The 27,104-nt window shown below is 46.1% G+C and overlaps 1 long non-coding RNA gene across 10 annotated transcripts; it reads left to right on the top strand.

The window, feature by feature from the left end:
• Nucleotides 1-6,474: 6,474 nt before the first annotated feature.
• LOC119816332 lies at nt 6,475-27,104 on the top strand. Of its 10 annotated transcripts, none has more exons than XR_005285732.1 (8): nt 6,475-6,634; nt 8,162-8,357; nt 13,681-13,873; nt 15,699-15,938; nt 16,022-17,986; nt 19,373-19,452; nt 21,504-21,606; nt 26,579-27,104. It is a non-coding gene; the product is annotated as an uncharacterized LOC119816332 (long non-coding RNA). The 10 variants fall into 10 exon arrangements; XR_005285730.1 differs by having other exon boundaries at nt 21,504-21,610; XR_005285734.1 differs by lacking the exon at nt 26,579-27,104 and having other exon boundaries at nt 16,022-16,180; nt 17,811-17,986; nt 21,504-23,534.

Genomic DNA, 27,104 nt, shown 5'->3' with positions numbered 1-27,104 from the left:
TTTGGGGGGTTCATTCTGTTCCCAGGTGGTGGTGACGCTGGGTACTTCTTCAGGAAGGGAATCAGTAGGAAGAAGAGCCCCACTCCACATGTAACACCAAAGATCATGTCCGTGGCCATGACAATGGAGCTGAGGCTCATCCAGTAGTCACTAATGCTGCTCAGCTGAAGGAGGGAATTCTCCATCTTCTGAATTGCACAGTAGCTCTCAAGCCACTGAGTCCTGGGAGTCCCGCAGGAGGCTTGTCAGGCCATCACATCACACAGCTGTGGCCTCCTCATCACAAAGGGCTCCTGGCAGGAGGGAGGGAGCCAGAGCCCCTCCCCAGCCTCAAGCCCAGCAGACCCTCCTGCCTCCTGGTTTCCCTACTCCCTCCTTCCAAGTCCTCCTGCTGAAACAGTCTGAGACAGACCTTCCTCCATGTTTGGTTCCTTGCCCCTGAGCCCCAGAATTTCTCTGTGTCCTGGAAGATGCCTGTTTGAATCCATCAGGTTCATAGTTTTTGACAGATTGGTCTTCTCTGTGGAACTTAAATTGTATCTTACGGATTGTTGCTTTCAGGATGTCTTCTGTCTGATGATCAACAGCTGTTCATTATGCAGTCATGGCTTGCTTGTGCCTGGAACTGTGTGCGGCTCAGGGGCACCAAATGACTGAGGCAGGAGCGGCTCTGGCTCTGCTCAGCCATGCTGGACTATGCTGATCTCAGCCAGGATCTATTGTAATTACCATGATAACAGCGCAGTTAAGGTTTAGACTTGGCTGGAAACAGTACCGTATTACCTCTACTTGGCACAAAATAAGTTTTTAAGAAGTGCTTAACCTTCACTATGTTAAGTCCAAGGTCCTCCCAGCTCCCCCTAAGTCCAGGAAGGTGAGCAACCAAACTGACAAGGCTCACAGTGAACCCTGATGGCTCTTTGTCTTTGGAGAGGGGTGGAGTGGGGGTATGGGCGGAAGGGAGGGGAGGGAAGGGGGAGGAGATGGAAATCTTGAATAAAAAAATGAGAAAAAAAATAAAAAAAAAATAAACCATAAAATAATTTAAAAAAAAAAAAGAAGTGCTTAACCTTTTAAGAAGTGCTCCTGGATAGTGAAAAAATTACAGATTCACAATAGGAAAGATTCAGACATAGAAGGCCTTTAAATGGCTCACAGTGTTGGATGAATATACGTAGGCTTGAGAGAGAGAAGAAGAAAAAAATATAGAGAATAAAGTTAATGCCTTAAAAAAGGGTAAAGTCTTTAAAGAGACAGAATAAAGTAAAGTGATAGAGTAAAAATAAGCCACGTAAAAATGGAAAATTCACAGAGAGTCTGGATGATGTATTTTATTGTGTTTTCTTTGAAATTTTTTACTGTAAAGGAGCTAAGTACAGAGAGACATTTCATTATATGGGCTGCCAGGCTAGACCAGAATGGACATCTTAACGGTATGACTTCAGGATTTGGATTTAAGAACATGATGCTTTGGAAAAGAGTTTCTTCTTTTGTTTTCACAGAGGATGAGACTCTGTGGATTGCTTCTATTCCAATATGGTATGATAGACCACGCCCTCCTGAAAGGTTGCTGTGAACACCCTCAAAAAATTACTTCGCTCAACTGCCGACTGAGATGAACCTAGCAGACAGGTTATACCATAAAAGACCTAAATAACAACGCCCCCATTCAGCAGGAAGCAGTTTGGAGAGAAAAAACTGCGCCCATTTTCCCAAATATTGTTTATAAATATTCTTTTGCATTTAAAGGGGGATATGATATAGAGATGAATAATTTGCAATGGTATGGATTTTAAGGTCAATTTGTTATATGTATATGTATTTCTGATCTTGATTAAGGTATTGTAATTGTGTAGTTCATTTAAAAATGTAATGTATAATTAGGAAATATAGGTTGTTAATGGATAATCGTTGATAATAGTTACGCTTGTAGTCATGTTATTAGATTTTCTAGATATGTAGAGATATATTTCAGTTAGATAGACATTCTTCATATCTTTCAAAGACTGCAGAATATGGCATTTAATGTTTTAATAACTTAGGGTTTTTCATGACAATGAGACACGTCTGCTCCTGGCAGCACCAATCTACTTCGAGAGGAAGATGGGCATCGAAGAGGCTACTTATAGAGTTTGTTAGCCATTTGGGCAAGAAACTGCTCTTGCCTGGACTGTTGCATAAACTGGACACAAGGAACCCACAGAAAGAGGACTGCTGAACTTGCCTAAAGGTGAGAAGGTCTTTTGGGGTTCCTGATTCATTAAAGAGTCTGCGAGATGTTCTGCAGGACACAGCAGAAAGTGACTGAACTGTCTTTGGAATTTCCTGCTTCATGGAAATGTCTGCTGGATCCTTATGGGCCTGTAGGCTGAAGATGGATGCCCCTATGGTACAGAGGAACTTTGGGTGACTGTCCAGGCAGCGAGTTGTCTCTGTCATTTCTACAGTTTGAAAGTTGCATATTTCTTGTTTACTTAAGTAGTCTTATATCCTTCTGGAGTCTTTGATGGAGTTGAAGAATGGTTCAATAGTTATAGCTTTCCTTAGTTATGATAAAAGATAAAATAGATTTAAATATTGCAAGTGTAATTCTTGCATGATAACTGTTTTGTTATATGTAATTTTACTATGTTAAAGTTAAAGCCTTTTTGTTTCAACAGAAAAAGGGGAAATGATGGAGGAGTGTCTATGTGTTACTTTCATTTTTAATAAAGATACTGCCTTGGCCCTTTAAGAGACAGAAAATTAGGTAGGCGGAATAGACAGAACAGAATTGTGGGGAAAAAGGAAGCAGAGTTGGGGAGACACTTCAGGCAGTCGCCATAAGGAGTCGCCATGTTTCTCCTCTCCGAGATGGAGGCAGGTTAAGATCTCTCCTGGTAAGCGATCCACCTCGTGGTGCTACACAGATTACTAAATATGGGTTAAAGCAAGATATGAGAATCAACCAATAAGAAGCTACAGATAATGGGCCAGGCAGTATTTAAATGAATACAGTTTCCATGTAATTATTTTGGGTAAAGCTAGCCGGGTGGCGGGACGCAGCCCGCCGCTCCTTCAATACATATTTAATAGCATATGGTGGCAGGGAATAGTGGTGCTTCCCTTAAAATCCTAGCACTTGAGAGGCAGCAGCAGGATGACCAGAGTTCAAGGCCAGCTTCAGCCACAAAGTAGGCTGGAGGCCAGCCTGGGCTACATGAAATCCTTCTTGAACAAAACAAAATAGATGCCAAGGTGCAGTAACCATACAAGTCAATGTGGAGAGCTTTCAAAAAGCTAAAACTAACCCTACATATGACAAAGCTATAACCACTCACTGATATATGCCCAAAAGGATGGCCATCTACTTCACAGATATTTGCCATGTCATTTTCATTGTCAACCTATGGGGGGAAAAGAAATATCCTTCAACTGATGAATGGATAAGGAAAACCTGGCCACAATGGAGTTCTGTATAGCTATAAAGAAGAATGGAATGGTGACGTTTCAGGTAAGTGGTGGAACTAGCACATATGATCCCGAGTCAGTTGATTCAGGTTCAGAAAGGCAATTGCTGTATGTTCTCTGTATTTGTCAATCATTCTTCCAGAATTCCAGATGTGGGAATATTACATGGAGTAACCACAGGAAACAGCGTGCAGTAACTACAGAAATCAAGTAACCACAGAAAATGACATGCAGTAACCACAGAAATCAGTGTGTTATAGCCGCAGAAAACAACATGGAGTAACCACAGAAAACAACGTGGATTAACCACAGAAAACAACGTAGAGTAACCACAGAAATCAAAGTGGAGTAACCATAGAAAACAGTGTGGAGTAACCACAGAAATCAGTGTGTTATAGCCACAAAATCGACGTGGAGTAACCACAGAAAACAGTGAGGAGTAACCACAGAAAACAATGTGGAATAACCACAGAAATCAGCATGGAGTAACCACAGAAATCAGCATGGAGTAACCACAGAAATCATTGTGGAGTAACCACAGAAAACAAAAAAGTAACAAGGACTGGGAGTGGGGGAAGGAGGATAGTAGGACACAGGTCCCTAAAAGGGGAAATAGAAAAAAATATGTAGGGAAATTTACATTTTCTGGGGATAGGGAGGGAGGGAAACACTGGGGGAGACCACCACAAAAATGATAGAAAAAGCCACAGGGAAACACTATTCTATGTTTACGTAAGGAGACATAGATAACTTTCCAGAAGCACAGTCAACCCAGCCCCTCTGTCTGTGCACCCTGCACACACATTCTGAAACTCACAGCAGTCATGGTCCTCATTGCTGCTCAGCACAGCAGGGTTCCATTGTTCTCCACACCACCCCCCTTCCACTTTTGCCAAGCCAACAGAAGCTCTGAATTTCTCCACAAACTCCCTGTGGGAGAAGTTCTAACATGTAAGGGTGATGGTAAATTTTGTATGCTTGAGATCAATGCCGTCACCTGTTACCTGAGCAGAGGCAGCAGCTCAGATGTGCAGTGGGTGAGCACTGCTGATGTGACATTATTTGTCCAGTCAACACCTCGGTGTCTCTACCTCGACCATCGCGCTACATAACACAGTCCACTGAAGGGGCCGAGGAGGAGCTGAGGGCAATCCTTTGGCTGCTGGTCACTCACTTGAGGCCTAGGACTTTTCTGGTGCACAAACAGGTGATTCTGGCTGGCTTCATGATTCTCTGCATCTCACTGGGGCTGTATGAACCTTCTTTTTGAGTCTTCGAGTCTTCTTCCCTCCAGGCCTTCCACAGTACCAACTGCTGGCTCCTCGCCTGCATTCACCAGCCCCTGTTCAAGTGGAGCTGTGAGAAGATGGCCCAGCTTGAAGCTAAGAAGCTTGCAGAGAGCCAACCTAACATGGATAGCCCATGGAAAGAGGGAGGTTCAAAGGAAGAGAAGCCGAAGCCCCAGGCCGAGTGGAAAGGGGGGAAAGGGCCACCTTCCCAGCTCCACGGGAGATGGGCAAATGTGAGCAGGCACAGGCTGCTGAGCCCGAGGACTCCTTCACGCTCCTGCCCGAGTGAACTTTGTGTTGGTGAGTTTAAGTGCAAGCACTCGCATGAAGTCACCCTCTGTGGCACTGCCATCTTTCAGTTACATTTGGATGAGGACAGCTGGTCCCCGTGGTAGCTGACTGCTGCTCTTCTGAAGCGTTTTCTGGACCTTCACGAGTTGCAGCTTCATCACGGGAGTGCCCCGGTAATTGGAGAAGCTGGGAAGAATGCCTTCTCCAGGGTTTTCCTCTCGGCCACCACCTCCAGCAGCTCCACTTCTGGGGTATGAGTCTTCCAAGGGCGAGAGGTCGCCTTTCTGCTGAGTCTAGATTGGCATGCGGGCTATGATCACACACAGAGCAAAAAGTGGAGCCCGGGGACTCCCAAAATGTGGGCAAAGCCTTCCATCAAGGCAGGATCTTCAAGCGAATATCTCTGGCAGGCACATAGTTTGCTTTTCAGAGAGATAGGGGCCTTTGAAAGGAAACAGATTATTGACAAAACACATACACATTTGCGTGTGCGAGTGCATACATAATTTAAATGAAGTTATGCCACTTGGAATGATAATGATCCTCCCAAGAGCTCTAGATTAAAGAAATCCTGGTGCCAGGGAAATCTTCCTTTGTGGTGTTGGTTAGAAGGGTCCAAGAGACCCCCAAACAGAATGGGCTATTGCTGCTGCCCTTTGTTGCCTCCCAGAACTTGAAGATCCTGTACTTATATATACATATATATTTATAACAGTAAGGAGATCATGGCTTGGGAGGGGGGATGTGGGAGAAGCTGAGGTGCAAGAGGGGGAGGGGTATGAGCGATGGAGATGCAGGTCCTGTGTATGAAGTTCTCAAAATTATATAGAATTATTTAATTAAGAAAACCCAAATCGAAGGTTGGTAGGGGTACTGAGGCGGCACAGAAAGTGCACAGGAAATACGAGGACTAGTTCAACAAGTGATTGAAAGTATTCTCCAAGAATAATTGGGGGAAGTTGTTACAGCTGAGAAAGAAGTCGTGACACTCTAGACACAGGCGCAGGCTCCTTCAACTGTTGGTTTTAGACCTTCAGTCTTGTTGACCCCTTGGGCTCAGCAGGTGATCCCTAGTGAGCAGTAAACATTTACTGACTGAGTAACTGATGGTCCTTTCTGGTCAGGGAGGATCAGAAGCTGGGAGCAAACCCCCAATCTGACTTTCAGAAATGAGTCCTCCAGGGGACAGAAGGCAGTGGGTAGGGGAGGTGCACTCTAGCTGACAATCCTGGGAAAGAAGGCACAGAGCATGCAAAAGCCCCTCGCTCCTTCCTCAACCGTGCCAGGGCTGGAGTGCCTAAGACGCACCGGCCTTAGAGGCGAGCTCCCGGGCAGCAAAGAAGGTCACATGACTCCAGCACGCCCAGTCAGGAGGGTCCGTTAGCTAGCCTGTCTGATTGGCTGAGTTCTGGACCTGTGACCAATCAGGCCCACAGATCAGTACTTAACAGTTGGTGCGAGGTGGTTGAGACAGTTGGTGGCCGGTTTGTTAGGGACTACAGAAACGGTTCGCCAAGGTGGTGTGTGACGCCATGATTTCCAGAGACGTGCTCCTGGTTTACTCGACACCCAGGTACAGCTTGCTCTGCTGCGGTCTTCAGTCAGTAAGTAGTCTTGCTTTCATGGGGCCTTCACCTTGTTGTCTCTGCGTGCCCGAACCGCTTTGGTTTGGGTTTCAGGTATTGATCCTTTTTCCACTGCCTGGTTAATGGAGAACTCAGGGCTGCTGGAGTCTGGATTCTGAATCACCCAGGACTCTGTGCAGCCTTTTCTGGTCTGTGCGGTTGACTGAGACACCGAGCCCCTTGCCCAGCACTCTGGTCCATCGGAGGGAAACAGACCCTGCCCTCTTTTACGTCCCTAGTGGTCCCCAGTTAGGCTCCCGCAAAGCCTCCAGATTCTGCATATGAGAGAAAGCAAACTGTATTTGTCCTTAGAGACTTGTCACATATAAAACTATTACTTTTAGTTCCACCTACTTTCTGGAAAATGACAAAAATGTCATTCTTAAGAGTAGATGCAGTTTTGCCTTGTATACTCTTTGTATGTTTTATCTGTATATTTCAAACTGAGCTGCTCTTCTTGAATGAACTTCTCTTGATAGGGACATGGCCTTTAAATGTGTTGTTGAACTAGTGTGAAGTATCAAGCACTCTCATTAAGGTTTGTCACGTCAGTTACATCAAAATATTGTTGCATAATAGTTTGATGGTATTTCATATTTTATAAAATTCTGTTTGGTGTGTGCATCCATGTGATGGTCAGAGGACACAGTGTGGACTCAGTTCTCTCTCCACTGTGTGAGTTCCAGGAGTAAGACTCAGGTCCTCAGGTCTGGCAGGGAGCAGCCGTGCCCACTGAGGCTGCCTGCTTTCCCTGTGTCTAGTTTTGGTTCCAGAGTAACACGGGCTTTGTAGGACATGTTGGGAAGTGTTCCTCCCCTTCTGTTTCTATGGAATTCTTTGAGGAATGTTACTGTTAATTCCTCTCTAAATGTCTGATAGAAGTCATCCACGGCTGTTTGGCCTTGGCTTTTTTTGTTGCTAGTTGAAATCTCTGTTTCATTGATTGTTATTGATTGTTATTCAATTCAGGCATTTTATACGCATTTAGAAATTTGTCTTTTTCTCCATGTTTTACAGTTTATTGCAGTATAGGTTTTTAAATCAGTCCTAATGGTTCTTAGAGCCTTGCTATAAAATCACCTTCATTTGTCTCTGGTTTGACTCTGTATCTTCTCATTTAATTAGTTTTGGGGTCAGTTTTGGTCTTCCTTTCCAATAAACAAGGTTTTGTTTTGCTCCTCATCGCCATTTGATTAGGGTCAGCTCTCATCTTCGGCTTGTTTTAGCAGCTGCCGCTCTGGGGTTTAGTTCTTATTTTCCTGTGACCCTGGCCTGCGTTGTGAGACCATCTCACATCTCCCTCACTTTTCCATGTAGCAATGGAAAGCTATAAACCTTCCTCCTAGCCCTGCTTCTCATTGTCTTTAATCTGCTCTGTCAGTCGGTGTTAGGACAGATCCTCAAGCCAACTTGCAGGCCAAAGAAGAGGGGGGTGATGATGTAGCTGGACCTGGAGGCCAGTTCTTCCTAAGAGGTGACTCTTACGAATGATTGTCTCTTCCTTAGGACCCAAGGCAATAGCAGCTCCACACACAGGTGCAGACTGAGAAAAATGACTCCAACAACAGAATTAAAATTAGCACTGTTAGGTCCCGGACCACCCAAACATCATCAAGCTGTTCTCCATCGTCGAAACCAAAGAGCACATCTACATGGTGATGGATCATACTGCTGGGGAGATCTGGTGAATCATATTGAGAAGGTAGGCTGTTTGCAGGAGGAGCAGGCCCACCGCACCTTCACACAGATGGTGCGTGCCGTAAACTACTGCCAGGAGAACAGTGTTGCACGTAGGGACATCAAACCGGACAACATCCTGCTGGATGGCAAAGGAAGTGTCAGACTGTGTGACTTTGGCCTGGCTATCAAAGTCACCTGTGGGCAGGAGTTCAAAGGTTGTGGTATGGTGTGTGGTGTGGTGAGGCCTGTGTATGACAGAGATGGGCCACCCAGCTGGATCTGATCATAGCACTGTGTTGGCAGGTACAGTGGGATGGCGTGAGCAGCAGGGCCTGGTACCTAGAAATGCGTGTGTGCTGTGCTTGCACCCCCATGTTAACAGCCTACGTACAATGTTAGTTTAAGGACATGTAGGACATTCACTATGTAGATTTCTAGTTAGAAGGCCTGGGTAGAAATCATCTCTTCTGCTGTCCCTAAATACAATGCTAGGTACCAGATCCTGCTAGATAACCTCAAACCCCAGTGCTGCCTGGGATACAATGATAGGGTCTCAAGCCCCGCTGGACACTCCTGTCAATGACCCATATAACCTGCTAGCCTACTGCTGGACACCTCATGTCCTGACATACATCACCAGGCAGATGCACTGCCGGACACCACTGCCATGCCACCTTACCCGTGCTGCTAGGTGCCGGGCCCTGCTGAACAACCTCCCATTGCCTCAAATCCGCCAAGTATTGGTCCATTCATGACTTCCCACTAACCTCCACATTAACGGGTAGGTATTGGCCCTGCTGGACAAGCCCCCATATATACATCACATGGATTTCTGGGTATTGGATCTTAAATGACCCCTGCAGAAATCCCACGTTAACTGGTAGGCATCCGGCCGTGTTGGCTACTCCCTGCACTGTACCAACAACACACTGTCCTTCTGGGCCCTGCTTGACAGCCTCACACGAATGAAGCGCGCATTTACCGCTATGTCGGGACTGTCTTGGATACCAGCCGCTCTCACTGGTCTACTACAGTTATCAGGCCTTGCTGGACACTCGCCGTACGCTGCTCTGTGTTAGGCCCTGCTGGATACCCCATGACACCAACCTGTGTAAACTTGCTGGACGTCCCCTCACTCAGTCCTACTGCTCAGCATACAAAGCTAGGTGAGTTCCTACAGCACACACCCTCACCTTGCTGCTGTGTCTGAGACCCTGGTGGACACACTCAGCTGTCCCCCCAACACTGTTAATGAGGTTTTCCTGGAAACACCCCCAGCCTACTACAGTATTACTTATCAGGCCTTGATAGACACCCCTTCATCTCCACCACCTAACATATACTGTAACATGTTTCAGACTACACTGGTAGACCCACGGTGCCTCACCCCACATGCAGCGTTGGGTATCACATCCTCTGGACGCCTCACCTCACGTCGATGGCTGGACCCCTGACGTACACTCTAGGTGCACTGCTAAGGTTTAGTTCTGTGACACTGACTCCCAAACTTAGGATACTTCGAGGAATCAGGCCACACAGGACACCATTCCTCCTGACCACTGTATTATGCGTGGTATCAGGAACCATTGGAGCTGCTTCCCACACACAGTGTTCAGGGAAAGGCCCTGTGGGACACGTGTTCTCCCCTTTCCCCGTCATTGTCATCTGCATACATGACTAGTTTTTAAGTCCTGCTGGACACTCTCCTGCTATTTCCCCATATAAACTCATTCAGCCAGCTGCCCAAGTTGTCCCATTTACAGTAGATATCAGACCCTATTGACATCGTCCATCTCACGGCCCACTGCTCAGTATCAGACCCTACTGGGCACACCCTCCAGTGCCTACAGCCACCTTACATCCACTGCTAGGTATCAGATCCGGCTGGACACCCCCAGTCATTGTCACATATACATACCTAAGAATTAGGCCCTGCTGGACAACCCACCCTAGACCACCACCTTGTGTCCCCTGCTGTTTCAGGACTTGGTACACACCCTCTGACGAGCCTTTCTCTCCTTCCCTCAAAGCTCCATTCCTGTCAGTATAGTGGGTCAGCAGCAGTTGGGTGGTATCCAACAGGGATGTCTAGCCGTGTGTGTGACCACCAGCTGTGTGTGGAGGTGACAGCAGTGTTTGCCCTGCTGGTCCTCATATCTGAGGACTCATGTGGGACAGGTAGAAAGGGGAGTGTCTTCCAGACATGTCTGTTGGGCAGTGGCAAAGGGGCAGCAGTGTCCATGTATGTCCTTGTCCTGTCAATACTGTCATATGCTTTCTGCTCAGTAAGAAAGCAAGCTCGGGATTACTCATACTCAGATTCCTGAGGAGAGCTTTGCCACCCTCTGTAATGAACCAGGTACACTGCTGAAGTGTGATGGTTGCTGGGTTATCCCCAGGTCAACTGCCTCCTTTCCCCGAGTGGAGCCTCTGTGCTTGTGCTGGACAGATGGTGCACTGCGGGTGGTTGTTATTCTAAGAAACACTGCACTGTTCCTGTGTTAGGCAGGAGGCTAGTTCCTGGAGGGAGCGACTCACTAGGCCCCTAAATAGAACTTCAAGAGTCAGAGTTGGGCGTGCTCAGGACCCTGAAACAGGATGTCAGAGTAATGGTATCAGTCCACTGCTGGTCAGTGTTAGATTCCTGTTAAGCAGGATGTCAGGGTAATGGTATCAGTCCACTGCAGGTCAGTGTTAGATTCCTGTCTAAGCAGGATGCAAAGATGGTGGTGGACTCTGAAACAGGACCCACTGGATAATAAATGGCATTGGTTGGCTGGCTGGGACAGCTTCAATTTCCTTCAGGTAGTTCCTGGCCAGGGGAGTATATTCAGAATACTGATACCCTTTCCTCTAATAAACTTTTCAATTACGGGTATATTTAGACCCCTATTCATATTCTTACATTATATATATGTATATGTATAATATGCATAATTACATATAGACATTTAGACTTAATTTATGGTAAAATGGGCTTTTAAGAGAAGCACACCTCTGTCCTTTATGTGCCCAGTCTGAGGGAGGAGGTACAGGAAAAGATAACAGGAACAGGAAAAATGAGTTTGTTCTGCTAGGTCCACTTTTCTTTTTCTTTTTTCTTTCTTTCTCTTTTTCTTTGTTTGTTTGTTTGTTTGTTTGTTTGTTTGAGACAGGGTTTCTCTGTTTCTCTGTAGCTTTGGAGCCCTTCCTGGCACTAGCTCTTGTAGACCAGGCTGGCCTCGAACTCACAGAGATCCACCCGCCTCTGCCTCCCGAGTGCTGGGATTAAAGGTGTGCGCCACCACCACCTGACTTTTTTTTTAAATAGTGTCTTCTCTTTTCCTTGCTTGCTCATCTTGATCTTACACCATGTCTCATCTGAAGTCCTCTCTTTTGGGGAGCACAGGAACCCAGACTACTGTTGGGTGGAGAGCAGAGACACCTGGAGCCCTCTCCCTAACACTTGTTTCATACTTCCAGCTGTGCTCTTGGGAGGGAGGAGGAGCCAGCATCTCTTGTTCTAGCTTCATTTGCTGGGATTCTAGACATAGGCAAAGGGGAGACTGAGAGCTGAGAGCTGGCCTGGCCTGAGTGTTCGCCACAGCTGTGATCTGGCAAATGATGCTCCACCGACTAGATTGTTGGCTGGTGATTGGCGAAGGCCAGGAGGCTCTTAGACAAGTACTGTGTGTGAGTCTGGCACATGTTGGGAACATGATTTTAATAGTAATATTATTTCCTATAACTGTAAGACTGTTTTTAGTTCTAGTCTATTAGTTCTCTTTACTTGTTTTTGTTTTTACTTGTTTTTGTTTTTGACAGGATTTCTCTGTGTAGCTTTGGAGCCTGTCCTGGCACTAGCTCTGTAGACCAGGCTGACCTGGAACTCAGGGATCCGCCTGCTTCTACCGCTGGGATTAAAGGCGTGCGCCACCACAACCTGTGTTGTTTTGTTTTATTTGATGAGCTTTTTGGGGTTTTCAACATAAAGATTCATGTCCTCTATGAATGTAACTTCTACTTGCAGTCCCAGTGGGATGAACAGCTAATTTCCCTCCCTCCCTCCCTCCCTCCCTCCCTCCCTCCCTCCCTCCCTCCCTCCCTCCCTCCCTCTGCACTCACCCTGCTCTTTCTTTTCCTTTCTTTGCTTCTCTTGCCTCCCTCTGCTGTCCCAGAGACCACATTTTTAACTCTCTCCCTTTATCTCAGCATGGTGCTAAATGCCATCATCCCCAACACTGGGGAAGCTGAGACTCAAGGTCAGCCTGGGCTACAGTAACAAAAGAACCTCTTCTCAAAACCATGCTTTTCATTGAGGTTGTCAGTCTTCCCCTCTAAGCTGCAGTGTCTGAGTTGTTAATATTTAGCTCACTTACTGAAGTGGCTAGCCTTGCACTTTTCTTTTTGACATTTTCTGTTTCATCTTCCCTCTCCACTTTTATTTCTCAACTGCTTCCCTTAGTACTATATAGCTATTTTATTGTGTCATATTAATTATTTTGCTAATTTTGTAACCATGGTTACTAGATGCTCTAATGATGTACCCAAACTTATTTCACATTAATAGTAATCTAGCTTTGATAAAATAAAGAAACTGCTTCAACACAGCTGTTAGTTTCTCCTTCTCTGTGTCATAATGGCTACCTGTATTACATCTCTGTGACGGACATGCACCGAGGCCACCTGTATTACATCTCTGTGATGGACACCCACTGACACATTGTTTAATGCTCACACTAAGCCCTCTTGAATGTGTTGATTTCTATGCAGACTTTATTGCCTCTGTACTTGTCATTTATCTGTTTGAATCTGATTGACCATCTGGTGCCCTTCCCTTCTACTCTGAAAAGACTTCCTTAGTATTTATTAGGAGGCAGGCTTGCTAGCCATAAATTCTTTATCTGAGAATGCTTTTATATTCACTTCGTGTTGGAAGGGTAATTCGGCTGTTTATAGACTTCTGCTATGCTGTGTATTTTGTTGAGACTGTTTAGTAAATTTTAATTAACACAATTACCTAGTTCTTATTTGCAGAATTCCTGCTTGGTTCTTCTTAGTTTATCTTATTTTTTTCTGGCCTTAATTTTATTATTATCCTATTCCTATGTAGCAATTTTACTACTCACATACTATTCCTATGTAGCAATTTTACTACAGTGGATGCTCTTCACCAGAATGATGATTACCTGACACCAAGTCACATTTCCCCTCTGCCCCCAGCTCTAGGGTACAGGCATGTGTGGCTCTGGCAAGCTTTTTACAGGGGTGGTGGGGACCCAAATGAAGCATACACATTGGGTTCCCTTATCCACAGAGCTGTCTCCTCAGTCTTCCAAAATACTCTTTTTTTTTCTTTGAAACAGAATCTCACTATGTAGACCTGACTCATCTGGAACTGTGTAGACCAGACTAAGCTGTAGCTCACGGAGGTCTGCCTGCCTCTGTGCTGGTGAGCTGTCTGGAGGAGTTCACTGAAAACCAGAAATGGAAGAGGCCTTCACTGTCTGCTTGAGCCACACTAAGTTCATATCCACCACCCCTTCGTTTCTTATTAAGGTAAACTTCAACATTCTGACTTTAATTCTCCTCCCTTGGCTCTCCTTCTAAATCCCACCTCTGACCTCTCTGCGTCAGGGCATGTTGTTGCGTTTCCACATTATTACCTGGTGAGCAGCAAAGAAGAAAGCTTCTAGAAAAATGAACTTCTGCAGGACACGCAGAAAGTGTTGACAGTGGTGCCTTGGTCTAGCAGCTTCTGCTCTTCTGGAAGATGACCCCGGCTTCTCTGTGGATCCACCGGGCGTTGGCCACGGTGCCTGCAGTTTGCCGTTTCTGCTTGGGTGTCTGCTTTAGTTGCTTTCCCTCATCCCTAGGAATGAAGTGCATTTCTGCAGCTGCTCCCTAGGTTGTCTCAGCTCGCCGTTCCCCTTTCAGCGGTGAGCATCCCTTTACTGAAAATAACTTTTTATATTCAGATTAGCGGTGTAATTCTTTTCCTGATCACACTCTGGACGACACAGATGAGGTCAACGTGGGAAGAAATTCCCTTCCAATCACCATGGCGGGTGCTGTGGAATCAACTAAAAAAAGTTGAGGGAGCTGTCCTTTGGGAGAGTTATATTGTCAAAGAATACTGCCTATAGCCGTTTGGAGATGTAGAATACGGGCTATATTGCCAACTAGCTTTGGGCTGGAGGTGTGTTGCAGAGCTGGATTACTGCAGCCTGGGGATGCTCTCATGGCAGCAGCATGAGGCAGGGCAATGAGCAGCAGTTTCTGTTAGCCACAGGGAATAAAAGAACCAGTACTGTGTACCGTGGGGAGCTGTCAGCATGTTATATTGTGTTTGTGTCCTTGAATCATATGTCCAAAAAAAAAAATCACCAGAGCTTTTAGGAATATGAGATATTTGATACGCTATCATAAACTGCTACATGATTTTGCCTACTTATACCCTAATGTGAGTTCTGAGCATAGTTAAGGCAGGCCATTCAAGGCTGTAATGCTTGATAGTTTGGGTGTTAAACACATGTGACTTGGGATGTTTCCACTGATGGTGGTTTTTAGGGACATACAACATCATAACTGAAGGGGCAGGTGCCTTTCTGTGTGTAGGTATGGCTGTAGCACCCCTTTAAAGAAAGCTTGTCTGGTTTCTGTTTTGATAAGTGTGTCTCATTTCATCAGTGGTGTGACAAGAAGGGTTGCTGGGAGAAGGTTGAGGGGGCGTGGACTGAGACTCCAGAGAGCTGCTGCAGAAGCAGCTGGGCACAAGCCCCACTTCCCTGGTAGGGGTCAGTAGTGTCCAGCTGTGGCAGACATTTGGGACAGGAAGAGAGGTTTAGAGGAACCCAGATTATAAAGTCTCAAAGGTATAATGAAAAATTCCATATGGAGTGTTTGTAAGGGACATTTGTTGGCAGAGCGACCTTTATTGGCAGAGCTCTCAGTGTGAAGTTAGGTGAACTTAACCTGGTAGATGAGGATTCTAGAAACAGAGTCTAGGCAAATCATGTCTCAGAGTATCTCCTGGGTCTAATTTTTTTTTTCTGAAAGTGTTCCTTAATGGAACTTTTAGATGTCTGGGAGAAGACATCCTGCACTTTGAAAAGCATAAAAGAGACAAATGTCATCCAAAGCATTGTGGCCAGCAGGAGATGACTTCAACTTTTTTTGGGTGAGGTTGCTAAATGCATAGGTGGAAAGTTTATCTATAACCCCTGGTTTTAAGAGGGCTGGCCACACAGGGTCTGTGACTACTGGGGATGCAGCCAGTGAACTGTCTGTCTTTCCTTTTCTGCAGAGCTCCAGAGTCTCCTTTCCCACCTAAACATTTTCATGCTCTTGGCTGAGGTGTGTTTGGGTATTTCTCTCCTTTCAGTGGCTCCCAGAGTCTGTCCATTGCTTTCCCACTCAGGAAGAGCCATGCATGCCAGCCCATGCATGCAGGGAGTGAGCCCGGAAGATGGGGGCCCCAGCACCAGTGCTAAGAATGGTGGTGCAGGTACAGAGGATGCCCGTGAAAGCATGGAGACCCCAGCGCCAGCATGGAGGGGTGTGAGCACAGAGGCATCCTTCTTCAGTCGACGATTATGGCGGGGTCCATCACGAGGAAAGCAAGGTAAAGGAAACTTGGGCCTACCTTCCTGAGTATGCAGTCGCCGCTCTTGCTGCCCTTGGCTGGTAGTTCCTTGTATCTTGCAGGCAGTGTGGCACGAGGCGACTTGAGAGCCCCCCTGAGACTGGCCTGAAGCTGGGGAGTTTTTACATCTCTGACATAGGAGAGTACCCGGACTGAGTCTTCTCCCATGGTTCTGTAGGTGGCCTGGCTTTTGACCTGTATCAGAAAATTGAATACATACGGTATGAACTTGGAAACCGTGTCACTCACAGGAAGCTCCTAAGTGTTTGCAGTCGTCACCTTTCGACAGATCGCTCCTGTCATTGGGAATGGGGAGTCGTCCTTGCACTCAGGAGACTGTCCATGTAAACAGAAGCAAAGGTTAGCCATGCTCCAGCTAGCTCCATGCTGTAGCGCCATTAATGGACAGTGTTGTGAGAAATTTTGCACAACTGAGTACCAGGTCTTTTCCTTCTAGCTTGTATCTTCCTGGGTACATAAATAAAAAAATACAATCTAAATACAATCAATAGGATATTCAAATATTTAATGGATAGCTAAGTGATTTTTAAAATATGCTATATCTGGTAACACTTTCTTGCTTAAAATTTGTAATATCTAACTTAAGATTTAGACTTTTACTTATACTAGTAAATCTTTCTAGAAGTCTTATAAAAAAAGAAAATTATGGTGAGAATCAGATGGGTAAAAGGAACTTGCAACAAAGACTTAATAAATTGTATATGACTCATCTATTATGTAATGAAGTGTGTGTGTGTGTGTGTGTGTGTGTGGTGTGTTTGAGAATGTGAGGAAGTGTGTGCTTTGACTTTGATTTAAAGGACATGAGAACTGTAGGGTGAGAATTCTCATGTGTAAATGCGAAGCTCTGCTTGCTGGCTTCTTGGGTGGTGTGGCAACTCAGAGTATGTGACTCGTGTGCTTTTTAGGACATAAATTGGGACTAGTATTTGAATTAGTGTGTCTATTGGGCCCCTATTGTGTTCACATGAGTCGTCTTTCCTGTACATGTAAAAGGCACTTGTTGCTTGTGTGTGCATGGTTATAGCAGGGGTATATACATAATCCGGAGAAAGTAGGTATTTTGTTTTTTCTTCTAGAAGTCAGGCAGTAATAAATGACATATCTGTGTGTTGAGGATGTGGATAGTAGGTGTATGCTCGTGTTCACAATCTGCGAAGTGTGTATGTTCTGGAAATGAGTGCTGTGACTTGGTGGTTGGGGTAGAGGCTGTTACATGGGAGCAGGTGGACTGTGCGCCATATTTATGGGGAAGAATGTGAGTGTGCAGTAGCTGGCTTTGGTAGCAGGTGATTCTCATCTCTTCCCAGTTCTGTGTTCAGTGGCATTAGGTTGATAGATTGAAATTTGTCCTGCTGATAGTGTTATATGATATAAAAGCCAAGGCTTGTCCCCTTCTCCCATGGGATATCTTATTGTTTACTGGAATCCCCCCAAGTGTGTATACATGCATTCGTGTATACAATATATATGATCAGATGATTTTGTAAACAGTATCAGGCAACAGTGAATTGGCATGTGTTGGAAATCTGTGGGAATTGTTGTTGGCTCATCAGGGTATTGACCATAAGCTATTGCATTACTCTATATTGTGTCAGTTAATTCTTTAGGACCAACCAGTTCTCTCCAATGCTGATTTTGGGTTATTCTGTTTGTAGATGGAGTTGCCTGTATCTTAGTCATGTAGATGTACCTTCAACCTCTGAGTTCCTGCGTTGTACATGTCAAAATGTCTGGGTGGAGAGATAGCTGTGAAGGATGTATCTGTCATGCTGTGCTGTCTGTGTGATTGGTGGAGGCAGTCACAGTACTGTGATATTTCTTCGCCAGGCAATGAGATGTGCTGAGTCTTCATTGATGTCAATCTCCCTGAGAATCATTTGGCAGTCAAGTTGCTGCTGACTCTGCTGTGGGATAGTTGTGGGCTAGAATACCCTCGTCGGAATGTCGCAATCGAAAGCCGACAGATGGCGTGTTCCTACTGCCGCGTGCCCCTTTCATGTTGAGTAAGTACTTCTAGGTATTAGATTAGGTGGGTTAACTGTCTTAATAGCTGTGAACCAACATGTCTCTATTGAAGACTGGGACCTGGAAGGACCCCTTATATTGAGTACAGTGTATGTAGGGTTGTTGGCTTGTGTACACGTCACAGCACACATTCAGAAGTGAGAGAACAATTCTGTAGAGTTGGTTCATTCCTTCCACATTTACATGGATTCTATGATTATCACTTGCCTCCAACACTTTACCTGAGAAGCTGTCTTGCCTGACCCCCTCACCACTTTTAAAGGCCTGCTGACTCTCATTATGTTACACTGGGGACCAAACCTTAATATCCATTTGTAGGAAGGAACCACATAAAAGACCACCATACCATTTCTTGAAAATCACGGAATCATCTCAGTTGTGGAGTGAAGGCAATAAAGCAACAAATCGCGCACGGCAGGTGCCGGAGAGACCGTGTTAGAGAGATGGGTAAATTGTGGGTGGTGAGGGAACTTCAGATAGGTAAGCTTGAAGTCTTGGCTGAGAGGGTGAGTTTTGCAGAAGATGGACTTTGAGATGAATTTGTGGAAATGTGGTACATTTACACAATGGAGTCCTACACATTAGAGAAAAATAACATCTTGACATTTGCAGGCAAATGGATGGAGCTAGAAAATATCATTTTGAGTGAGGTAGCCCAAACCCAGAAAGACGGTTATCATATGTACTCACTCATAAGTAGTTTTTAAACATAAAGCAAAGAAGACCACCTACAAATCATAATCCCAGAGAACCTAGACAGCAATGAGGACCCTAAGAAAGACATACATGGATCTAATCTACAAGGGAAGTAGAAAAAGATAAGATCTCCTGAGTAAATTGGGAGCATGGGGACCTTGGGAGAGGGTTGAAGGGGAGAGGAGAGGCAGGGAGGGGAGCAGAGAAAAATGTAGAGCTCAATAAAAAATCAATATTATATATATAATAATAATAAAATAAAAACTACTTTTATAAGGGCACAAAATCTGATTTGTAAAATTCGGGTAGAGGTTACATAGTGCTCTCTGCCTCTGCTTCTTCTAGCACAGTGGTTCTCAACCTTCCAAATGCTGCACCTCTTTATTACGGTTATTTTGTTGCTACCTCATAACTAATTTTTCTACTGCTATGAATCATAATGCAAATATATTTGTTTTCCGATGGTCGTAGGTGACCTCTGTGAAAGGGTTGTGCGACCCAAAGGGGTCACAACCCACAGGTTGAGAAAGCACTGTTCGAGACTCGGCGTTTGCTCATATGGCCCCGTCTTGTCCTTCCTCTGAGAATTCTGGATGCTGGCAGACTTGCTTGTACAGCTGTCTTTGCCCCTGTGGGAAGTTAAATCATGCATGTGCACTTCTTCCCAGGTGAAGTGGAAGATCTGGCTCCAAGGGACCAAAGTTAGGAGTAACTCCATGGACAGACAACCCACTGCCCACTCGGAAAGGTAAGCTGGAACAGCACTGACCTCCCTCGTGGTGTTTCTGGAATACAGGCTGACTGCTTTGCCTTTGACTCTGGAAGTTGTACCTGTTTGACTCTTAGAGAGTAGGGTGATATGGCCTGGGCCACCCCGTTATTGGGCAGGTGAGATGTTTATCTGGAATTCTGTTTCTTGCCCAGAACAATGCTCACCCCGAGCATTCTTTAAACCACATACTTGAGAGTCGGGAGAATTGCCTGTATCCCCAGATCGGGGTTACACTGGTTTCCATCTGCATTTCTGAAGCTGCATATCCTTGGCTCCGTCTGGCTAGTGAGATGCTTGCTAGCACAGCACTTGACATTCTGTGGACGGTTTCCTTAGGAAACACTTGACATAGTTCTTGCCACATTTGACTCTTGAGTGACCTGGACAGGCCCTTGTCCTTCTTCCCTCCCTTCTTCGCTGTTTTTGCACTTCTCAAACCTCATTTCCCTGAGTGGAATCATTCATTTTCTCAGGACTTCTCTTACCATGTAAATACCACTTTCCACCACAGGGCTCAGCTAAGCCATCAGAGCCCCAGCCTAGTCCCGAGAGCCCCACGGCATCAACCTCTTTCCACCCTCCGGTAAACACAGTCTTTTCTGGCCTGGTGGCTGGGCATGGAACACTGTCTTTCTTATCCCTCATTCTATCAGTAATGCCTGTCCCTTCTTTGTCTTCTTCCAGTTCCTGATAGTTATGGGGACCTCAGCCTGGGATAGACAGTGTCTGTCCTTAATGGCTTCCATGAGCTAGTCTAACAGAAACTGAATCATCTCATACTGCTTCAGGCATTTGTAGCCTTTCTCCTGGGACTGCTGTGTGACTCAGTTCTCTGCTTCCGTGGTACTCAGAATGGTTCCTTCCACCTCATGTCTAGCCTTGGGGGCCAGGCCATGAGAGGCTTTTGGAGGCTTAGAAGGCTTTCCCAACCCAAGCAGTTCAGAGACAGAACACTCTCTGCTCATCACGGTTCCCTGCTTTGCTCCATTACTAAGTCTCACAGTGGCATAGGGTCAGCTGGGTGTGTGGGTTTGTGCAAGAGCATGTTTCTAGACTGAGAGAGGCCCAGCTTTGATTCCTGGTGCTGCAAAAGAAGAAAAAAAGAAAAATCCCACAGGGGAAATGAAAAGATAAAGTATTTTAAGAAATGAGGCTCATAAATTTCCTGTTAAAAAGAAGAGCTGTCGCCTGGGAGCCATGATATGTGTGTGGGAGGATGAGGCAGGAGGATTGCTTGTGTCTGGGAATTCAAGACCAGTCTGGGCAGAATGTCACCAACCAAACCTCAGACCTGGACTGTGGACCAGGGTCTAGGTCAAAGGGCACAAGACTTGCACCTGATGGCCAACACCAGAGAAGAGGTGACAAAACTATCTTCCTATTAGTCACAGGATGCTGCAGCCCCTCATTCTCCACCCGCTCTAGTCCAGGACGCTCCTCTAGACATGTGCTTTGCCTACAGACTGAGCATGCTCAGTATGTGCCCTGCCTCTGAGCTGTACCCTAACCCTTTCCTGGTCTCTCATCCACCAGATGTCTGCCGTGAGAACAGGACAGCATCTTGACTACTGTAGCCTGGCTAGGACCCACACCGGGCCACACCTAGCACACAGCATGCATCCACACAGGTCTATGGATTGAGTCCACATCTCTCATGCATTTTAGATAGTGCCTCAAGACCCAGCCTGTAGCCATTTCTCATGGGGATTCTGGAAAGACACTGGGACAGAAAAGGACCTTCAGAGATGGGTAGCTGTGAGAGTGGTGTCATAGACTGTGAGTACAGTTTAGAGAGAGGGGACATTGTTACTCACAGAACAATTGAAGGAAATTCCTCATTTCCACTCCAATCGTTTTTATCCATTAGGACAGAGAAACATTTTTTTGCAAGAAAGTAAAAGGTTTCCTCTGTATTTGGGGGCTATTACTCCAAGAGAAGCTTGTTGGGTGTGTTGTGCCCTAAATTTGCCATGAACCTTTCATAGCTTTTCTATTGATTACTATTTTATTTATTTTTTTTTATTTAGTTCACAAACATCCAGCTGCCAGGGAGAAGCTTGAAGTCTGTCAGGCAGAGCCAACAAGGACACAGTGTCCTGCCAGGAGGGAGCCTGGAGAACACAGAGGACAGTAGGTAACCTGGACACCTCTGTTCTCTCCAAGTGTGGACACTGGTCCTCGCAGGGAAAGAAGCCTGACACTTGAGCAGTATCATTGGTCTGTCGCTGACTGTGAGGACCTTGTTTGGAGCCTTGCGGCTGTGGCTGGGGACCATCTGTTAACATCAGACTCTCTTCTCACAGGCTTTGAACAAAGGCATAGGGAAGCCATTACAAAAGAAGTGGGGTGCAGGTGGGGCCATGCTTATATCCCTGGAAGGCATGTTTCGAGGAATGAAGAGACCAGGTGTGAAAACCGGAAGGGACACAAACTGTGTCATTGTATATGAATTCAGTGTTTCCTGGCATATCATAACTGCATTTTGCTTCTATTCCTAGTGAGTGATATGGATACAGCTCATTAGTGGCTTTTGAATATGAAATCTGGTAGAGGTGATTGCTCAAGCCCAGTTTTAGCCACAGTTGCTTGTGGGGCCACAGGCTGGGTCCGTGTGGAGGCGTGTTTTTAGTGTCGTCACCACACATCTGTTGCACACGTGTGGGGAGGTCGAGTGTAGGAGGGAAGACAGTCCTGGGACAAGCACTGCTGCTACTGAGCTGTTTCTGGCTAGATGCTGCCAGAGTCTATTGCCAGGATAGCACCAGAGCCACGCAGACCAAGTTGAAAACTGAGGCAAGTCCTTCTGGTGTCTACCCAGGGGACACAAAGGAAAGAGCTAAGAGCTGTACCTGCCCCTTTAGTTTCTCAACACCAGAAACAAACTTGCTGTTCTCTGCAGGGGCTGTAGGCCGTAGCCTGAGGAATGTGGAGTTTGGGGGTCAGCTTGTCCATGTGCCTGGAATGTCCTTCTTCTTTTGTAGCTGCTTATCCACATCTTGTACCATGTAGCCAGGGGTTCCTTGACATGGATGCCCACACTGACAAGTCATGGTAGTGATGGCACAGAGAGCCATCCTGGCCTTCTCAATGAAGACACTAATGTGCGATTTCCTGGGGCTCTGGAACTCAGTCCAGGAGCCCATTCTATAAGACAGAACAATTTCTTCTCCATCAGGCTTCTGAGGTCTGTGGGCTCCAAGGATATCCCTTAAGGAGCTACCACAGTTGGGGAGGCTGACTACTGAATACCACCCCACTTGGTGTCTGTTTAGTTTTCATTGGGTAAAAAGGTCACCCAGGCCTCTTTTCCCTCACAAATGTCCCAGAAAATCTTCCTGAGCAGATAAAGATAATGTCCAAGCAGAGGCAGGAGAAGGGGATGAATGATGCTCACCATCTGAGGAGAATCAACCATCCCTGCAACCTGTCCCAGGTGACTGTTATCGTGAAATGAGGAACTTGAGATCCTCCAGGTGGGACAGCTCTTTCTTGTTCGCTCTGATGGAGGGAGCCACAGCAAGGTTAGGTTGCACCTGGGATCTGATTCTGAACAAATATAAAAATCACAGTTGTGCTGTTGTTGCTGTTGTTGTTGCTGCTGCTGCTGCCAGCAGCTGCTGCTGCTGCTGGATACAGCTACAAGAGCCCTGGTAGATACAAGGGCCCTAGATTAAGCACCAAGGGCTCTTATATTGGTGACGGCAAAGCCAAAGTTGAGATATAAAAAGAGGAGAAAGAATGACTACTTGCAGTGGGCTGGAAGAAGAAGGCAGCATCTGAAAAGCAATGGCCTTCTCAAAGAAAGCAAGGGAACTCCATTCGGGGAGCTTCAGACATATCTGAAAGGATATGTCTGGAAAGAGGGCACTGCACTGCTGCGCATCCTCAGGGAAGAGGGTCACTGCACTTCTGAGCATGCTCAGTGAAGAAGTTCACGGCATGCCTAAGTATGCTCAGGGAAGAATACATTACATTCCTGAGCTTGCTCAGGTTAAGGTCACAGAGTTCATGCTTAAATGATGGACAGAAATGTCTGTGGGCATGGACAATTACTGAAACTGAAAGCAAGAGAAGGGACACGTCAAAGGTGCCTTGATACGCCCTGGAAGGGTCCTGTCTCACCTCATGCCTAACAGCACCACAGTGGACACTGGGGCTCATGTTGCCCTCTCTAGGGCACAAAGCTCACAGGGAGCTGTTCGGGCTTGAGCAATCACCTCTACCAGATTTCACATTCAAAAGCCACTAATGAGCTGTATCCATATCACTCACTAGAAATAGAAGCAGAATGCAGTTATGATATGCCAGGAAACACTGAATTCATATACAGTGACACAGCTTGACTCAGCAGTCACACAGTACTCTGACCAAATGTGTTCTGTCCTTCAGCGTCTGTCTAGCTCCCCATCTCTATGAAGTGGCCATCTACTGGGTCTTTACCGTTTTACCTCTTCAAAGTGGAGACACAGTCAGGGCTTAGCACTGAGTAGTTCAACTGATTTGTAGCTCTCTTCCTGACTCTTCCTTCAGAGCCTGTGATCCTTTGCCAGCCCCTCCTCTTCCCTCTCCAGCCTCTGGTTGCATCTTCTGCTGTCTGCTTCTGGCTCAGCTTTCCCAGATTCCCACATAGGAATGATGCTGCAGGACTGGTCCTTCTAAGGTGACAGATAGCAAGTTGCATTCCCCATAACAAGTTAGGATGCTTTATTTGCAAAGGGCGTTCAAGAAGCAAAGACGAAATGCAGAAGTGCATCCATCTTGGCAGCTATGCCTACAAGGTTTCCTGTGGTACCCCACTGCCTTCTCCCTTCATTGTAGCCTCTTAACTTTGGGATTCCTGACTCCTGCTTGGGGTTGACAGGCAGCAGTGTTGTGTTCTCGGTCGTTCACAGTTTGACTCCTCACCTTCTAGAGCCTGCATTTGTTGGTCTTGAAAGCTAAAGTGTTAACATGGGTCTGACTCCTGGTGATGTCACAGGAGACTATACCTATGGTTTCCTCATTTATCTCTGTGGCTGTCCCCATGACACGACTCCAGGGAGGGTGGCTAACGCAGGATATCATGCTGACTTCACTGGTGCCGAAAATACTAATGCCTCAGTTGGCACACACAGCACCATCCTGTGAGAATGGTATTCAGGGCTACAGGCAGCAGAGCATGGGTGCCCCGTGAGCTGGTCTATAGTTGTCTGGTATCCGGGATCGACACTGAGTAGATATGCAGTAATGTTTATGATTTTTTTTTGAGTGGCTAAATAGGATATCACTTTGTGGTCATGATCATCTGGAGCATCCCTGAGAGGGTTGGTGCTTAGTATGGTAAGCTCCCTGTTATCATTGCACTATACCAAGGCTCTACATGTGATTGGCAAGTCTGTCATAGTATCTGCCCACTAATACCTCTAAGGTTCTATAGCAAAGGGCGCCACCGGCCTCCTCAGCCTCTTCCCAGACATGACTTTTGCGGCCAATCTGAAATCACAAGAGTTTGGCCCCTCCTCAGCTACAAGAATGTTCTTCAGTTAAATGTTTTTGTGTGCTATTTTGCTTTGATAGAGGTAGTGAATTGCCAGCACAGAAAATGGGAACTGTCTCTTCCTCATGTGGACAGCCCAAGGCCGCTATGAGGCTCACTAGAGCTCTTCCTGCCACATGTCCCATGATGATATGTTTGGTGATATATCAATTCTGTGGAGAAGTTTGATGATGTTTGGGTAGTGTAGTGTTTTTATATGGTCTGCCCCAGTGATGTTGGAGGCATGTTTTTGCTCTTGTTGAGCTCAGATCTTCAAAACTACTTGAATGTTCTATGCAGGCGTGCCATGGCGAGTGGCATCTCTGCTAATGTTCCTTAGCCTAGGGTTACTAATATACTGTGATGGTGTCTTTATTAGAGGGGCTAGACATTTGGTCCTGCTCCATTGCTCCCACCTTAATTTCTGGGAAGTGGCACCACCCACAGTGCTAAATTTAAAAAAAATTAATGGTAAATAGATTCATCTCTAGACTTACAAGCTCCCTAGCCTCAGGTTCTTAACCAGATATACAGTATCAAGTATAAATTTATTCCTGTGTAACAGGCCTTGAATCTAATAAGAAGGTGGTTGGTTATCTCCCTAATATCTATGCCACTACCACACCCATTGCCCTATATTGTCAACTTGGTCACTATGCTAGCTCCTGGGGTTCATAGCTGGGTAGAACTTTTTATGACTTTCTTTCCATTCTGGTTTGCTTCTCTTGCTGTGATAAAACACAGACCAAAAGTAACTTCCCTATCTCATCTCATCGTGCATTATCAAGGGACGATAAGGTAGGAACTTAGGGCAGAAACTGAAGCAGAGACCATGGAGAAATACTGCCTACTGACTTGCCCCCAAGCTCAAGATGAGTTGCCTTTCTTATACAGCGCAGGCCTACCTGATAGCCTTCAGATAGTGTACATGATGGGATCGATACCATCGACACCAGTGAACAATTGAGAAATGACTGGAGGCCAATCTGTTTGAGACCTTTCCCAGGTGACTCGGGTCTGTGTTGCGTTGGCAGCGGAGGCCGACGATGACACTTCTCATTCTCAGCAGCCCCGTCGCAGCTCTCAACACTGTGAAAGCCAGCCGTTCGGGAGAGAGCTTCCCGTTCCTTACCAGCTTGACTTCTTCAGATTCTGTGGCCAAGTGTGTGGTGTCTTCAGCAGTGAGGGTCTTACTATCAAGGTTTTGGGCCACCAAGAACCGTAGTAATAACCTGTATTGTTTGGGGACATCTTTGGGTCCCCTTGACTGACAATTTTAGGGGAGGTATCCAAAACCTGGCACTGGGTGAGCTTTTTATTTGGCAACTTCTGGCTTCTGAAAGAAGCATTATTCTCCATGTGGAGTAAGCTCATTTAAACTGGTGTGTGTGTGTGTGTGTGTGTGTGCGCGCGCGCAATTTAGGAAGCTATATGGGTCGTTCAATATCCTTAGTGTTATCTTCCCTCCAAACCTCCCTTATCCTTCCCCCTCTTTCCACTCCCCTAGCTAGCTCCCACCCCCACCATTACGATTCTGCTAAATGGATAGAATATTAGATGGCCTTCTGAAGCCCCCTCTCTACCCAGGTCAGTTCTCCGTCTTCAGAACAAGTGTCAGTGACGTGTTTGGCTACGAACGAGACATCTGTGTCACACCCATTCCTACCACGGCTCAGGGAACATTGCGGAAGACGAAGCGGGAAGATTGTAAGAGCCAGAGGTCAGGGAGAATGAGGTGTCTCCTGAACATGACAAGAATCACTGTTCTCCAGCAGCTCTGGTTACCTGCAAAGTCCCAACAAGATCAAGCCAATCAGCATTTCAGCATGGGTAGGGGAGGGGCAAGCACCCCTCAGCCCTTGCTGAGGTGCTCCTGACAGCTGATGACTGGTTGGGGAGGCAGAGTTGATTTTCTTTAGGGATATGGGCCATGGTAGGTGGGCTTGCACTCATATAAGAGCACCACTTGCTGGACAGGAAGTTGGTAGGAGGACTTGTGTGTGGTGGTGGATCCAGAAGGAAATGGAGGGGGGGAGGGGAGTAAATATGACAGGAAAACAATGGTTGCATGTATTAAATCCCCCTCAATAAATTTTTTTTAAAAAATTGAAAA

The sequence above is a fragment of the Arvicola amphibius genome, chromosome 6 (genome assembly GCF_903992535.2).
Source record: "Arvicola amphibius chromosome 6, mArvAmp1.2, whole genome shotgun sequence".
NCBI classification, from domain to species: domain Eukaryota; kingdom Metazoa; phylum Chordata; class Mammalia; order Rodentia; family Cricetidae; genus Arvicola; species Arvicola amphibius.
Note: the sequence above shows the minus strand (reverse complement) of the source record. Positions and strands in the feature narration are given on the sequence as shown.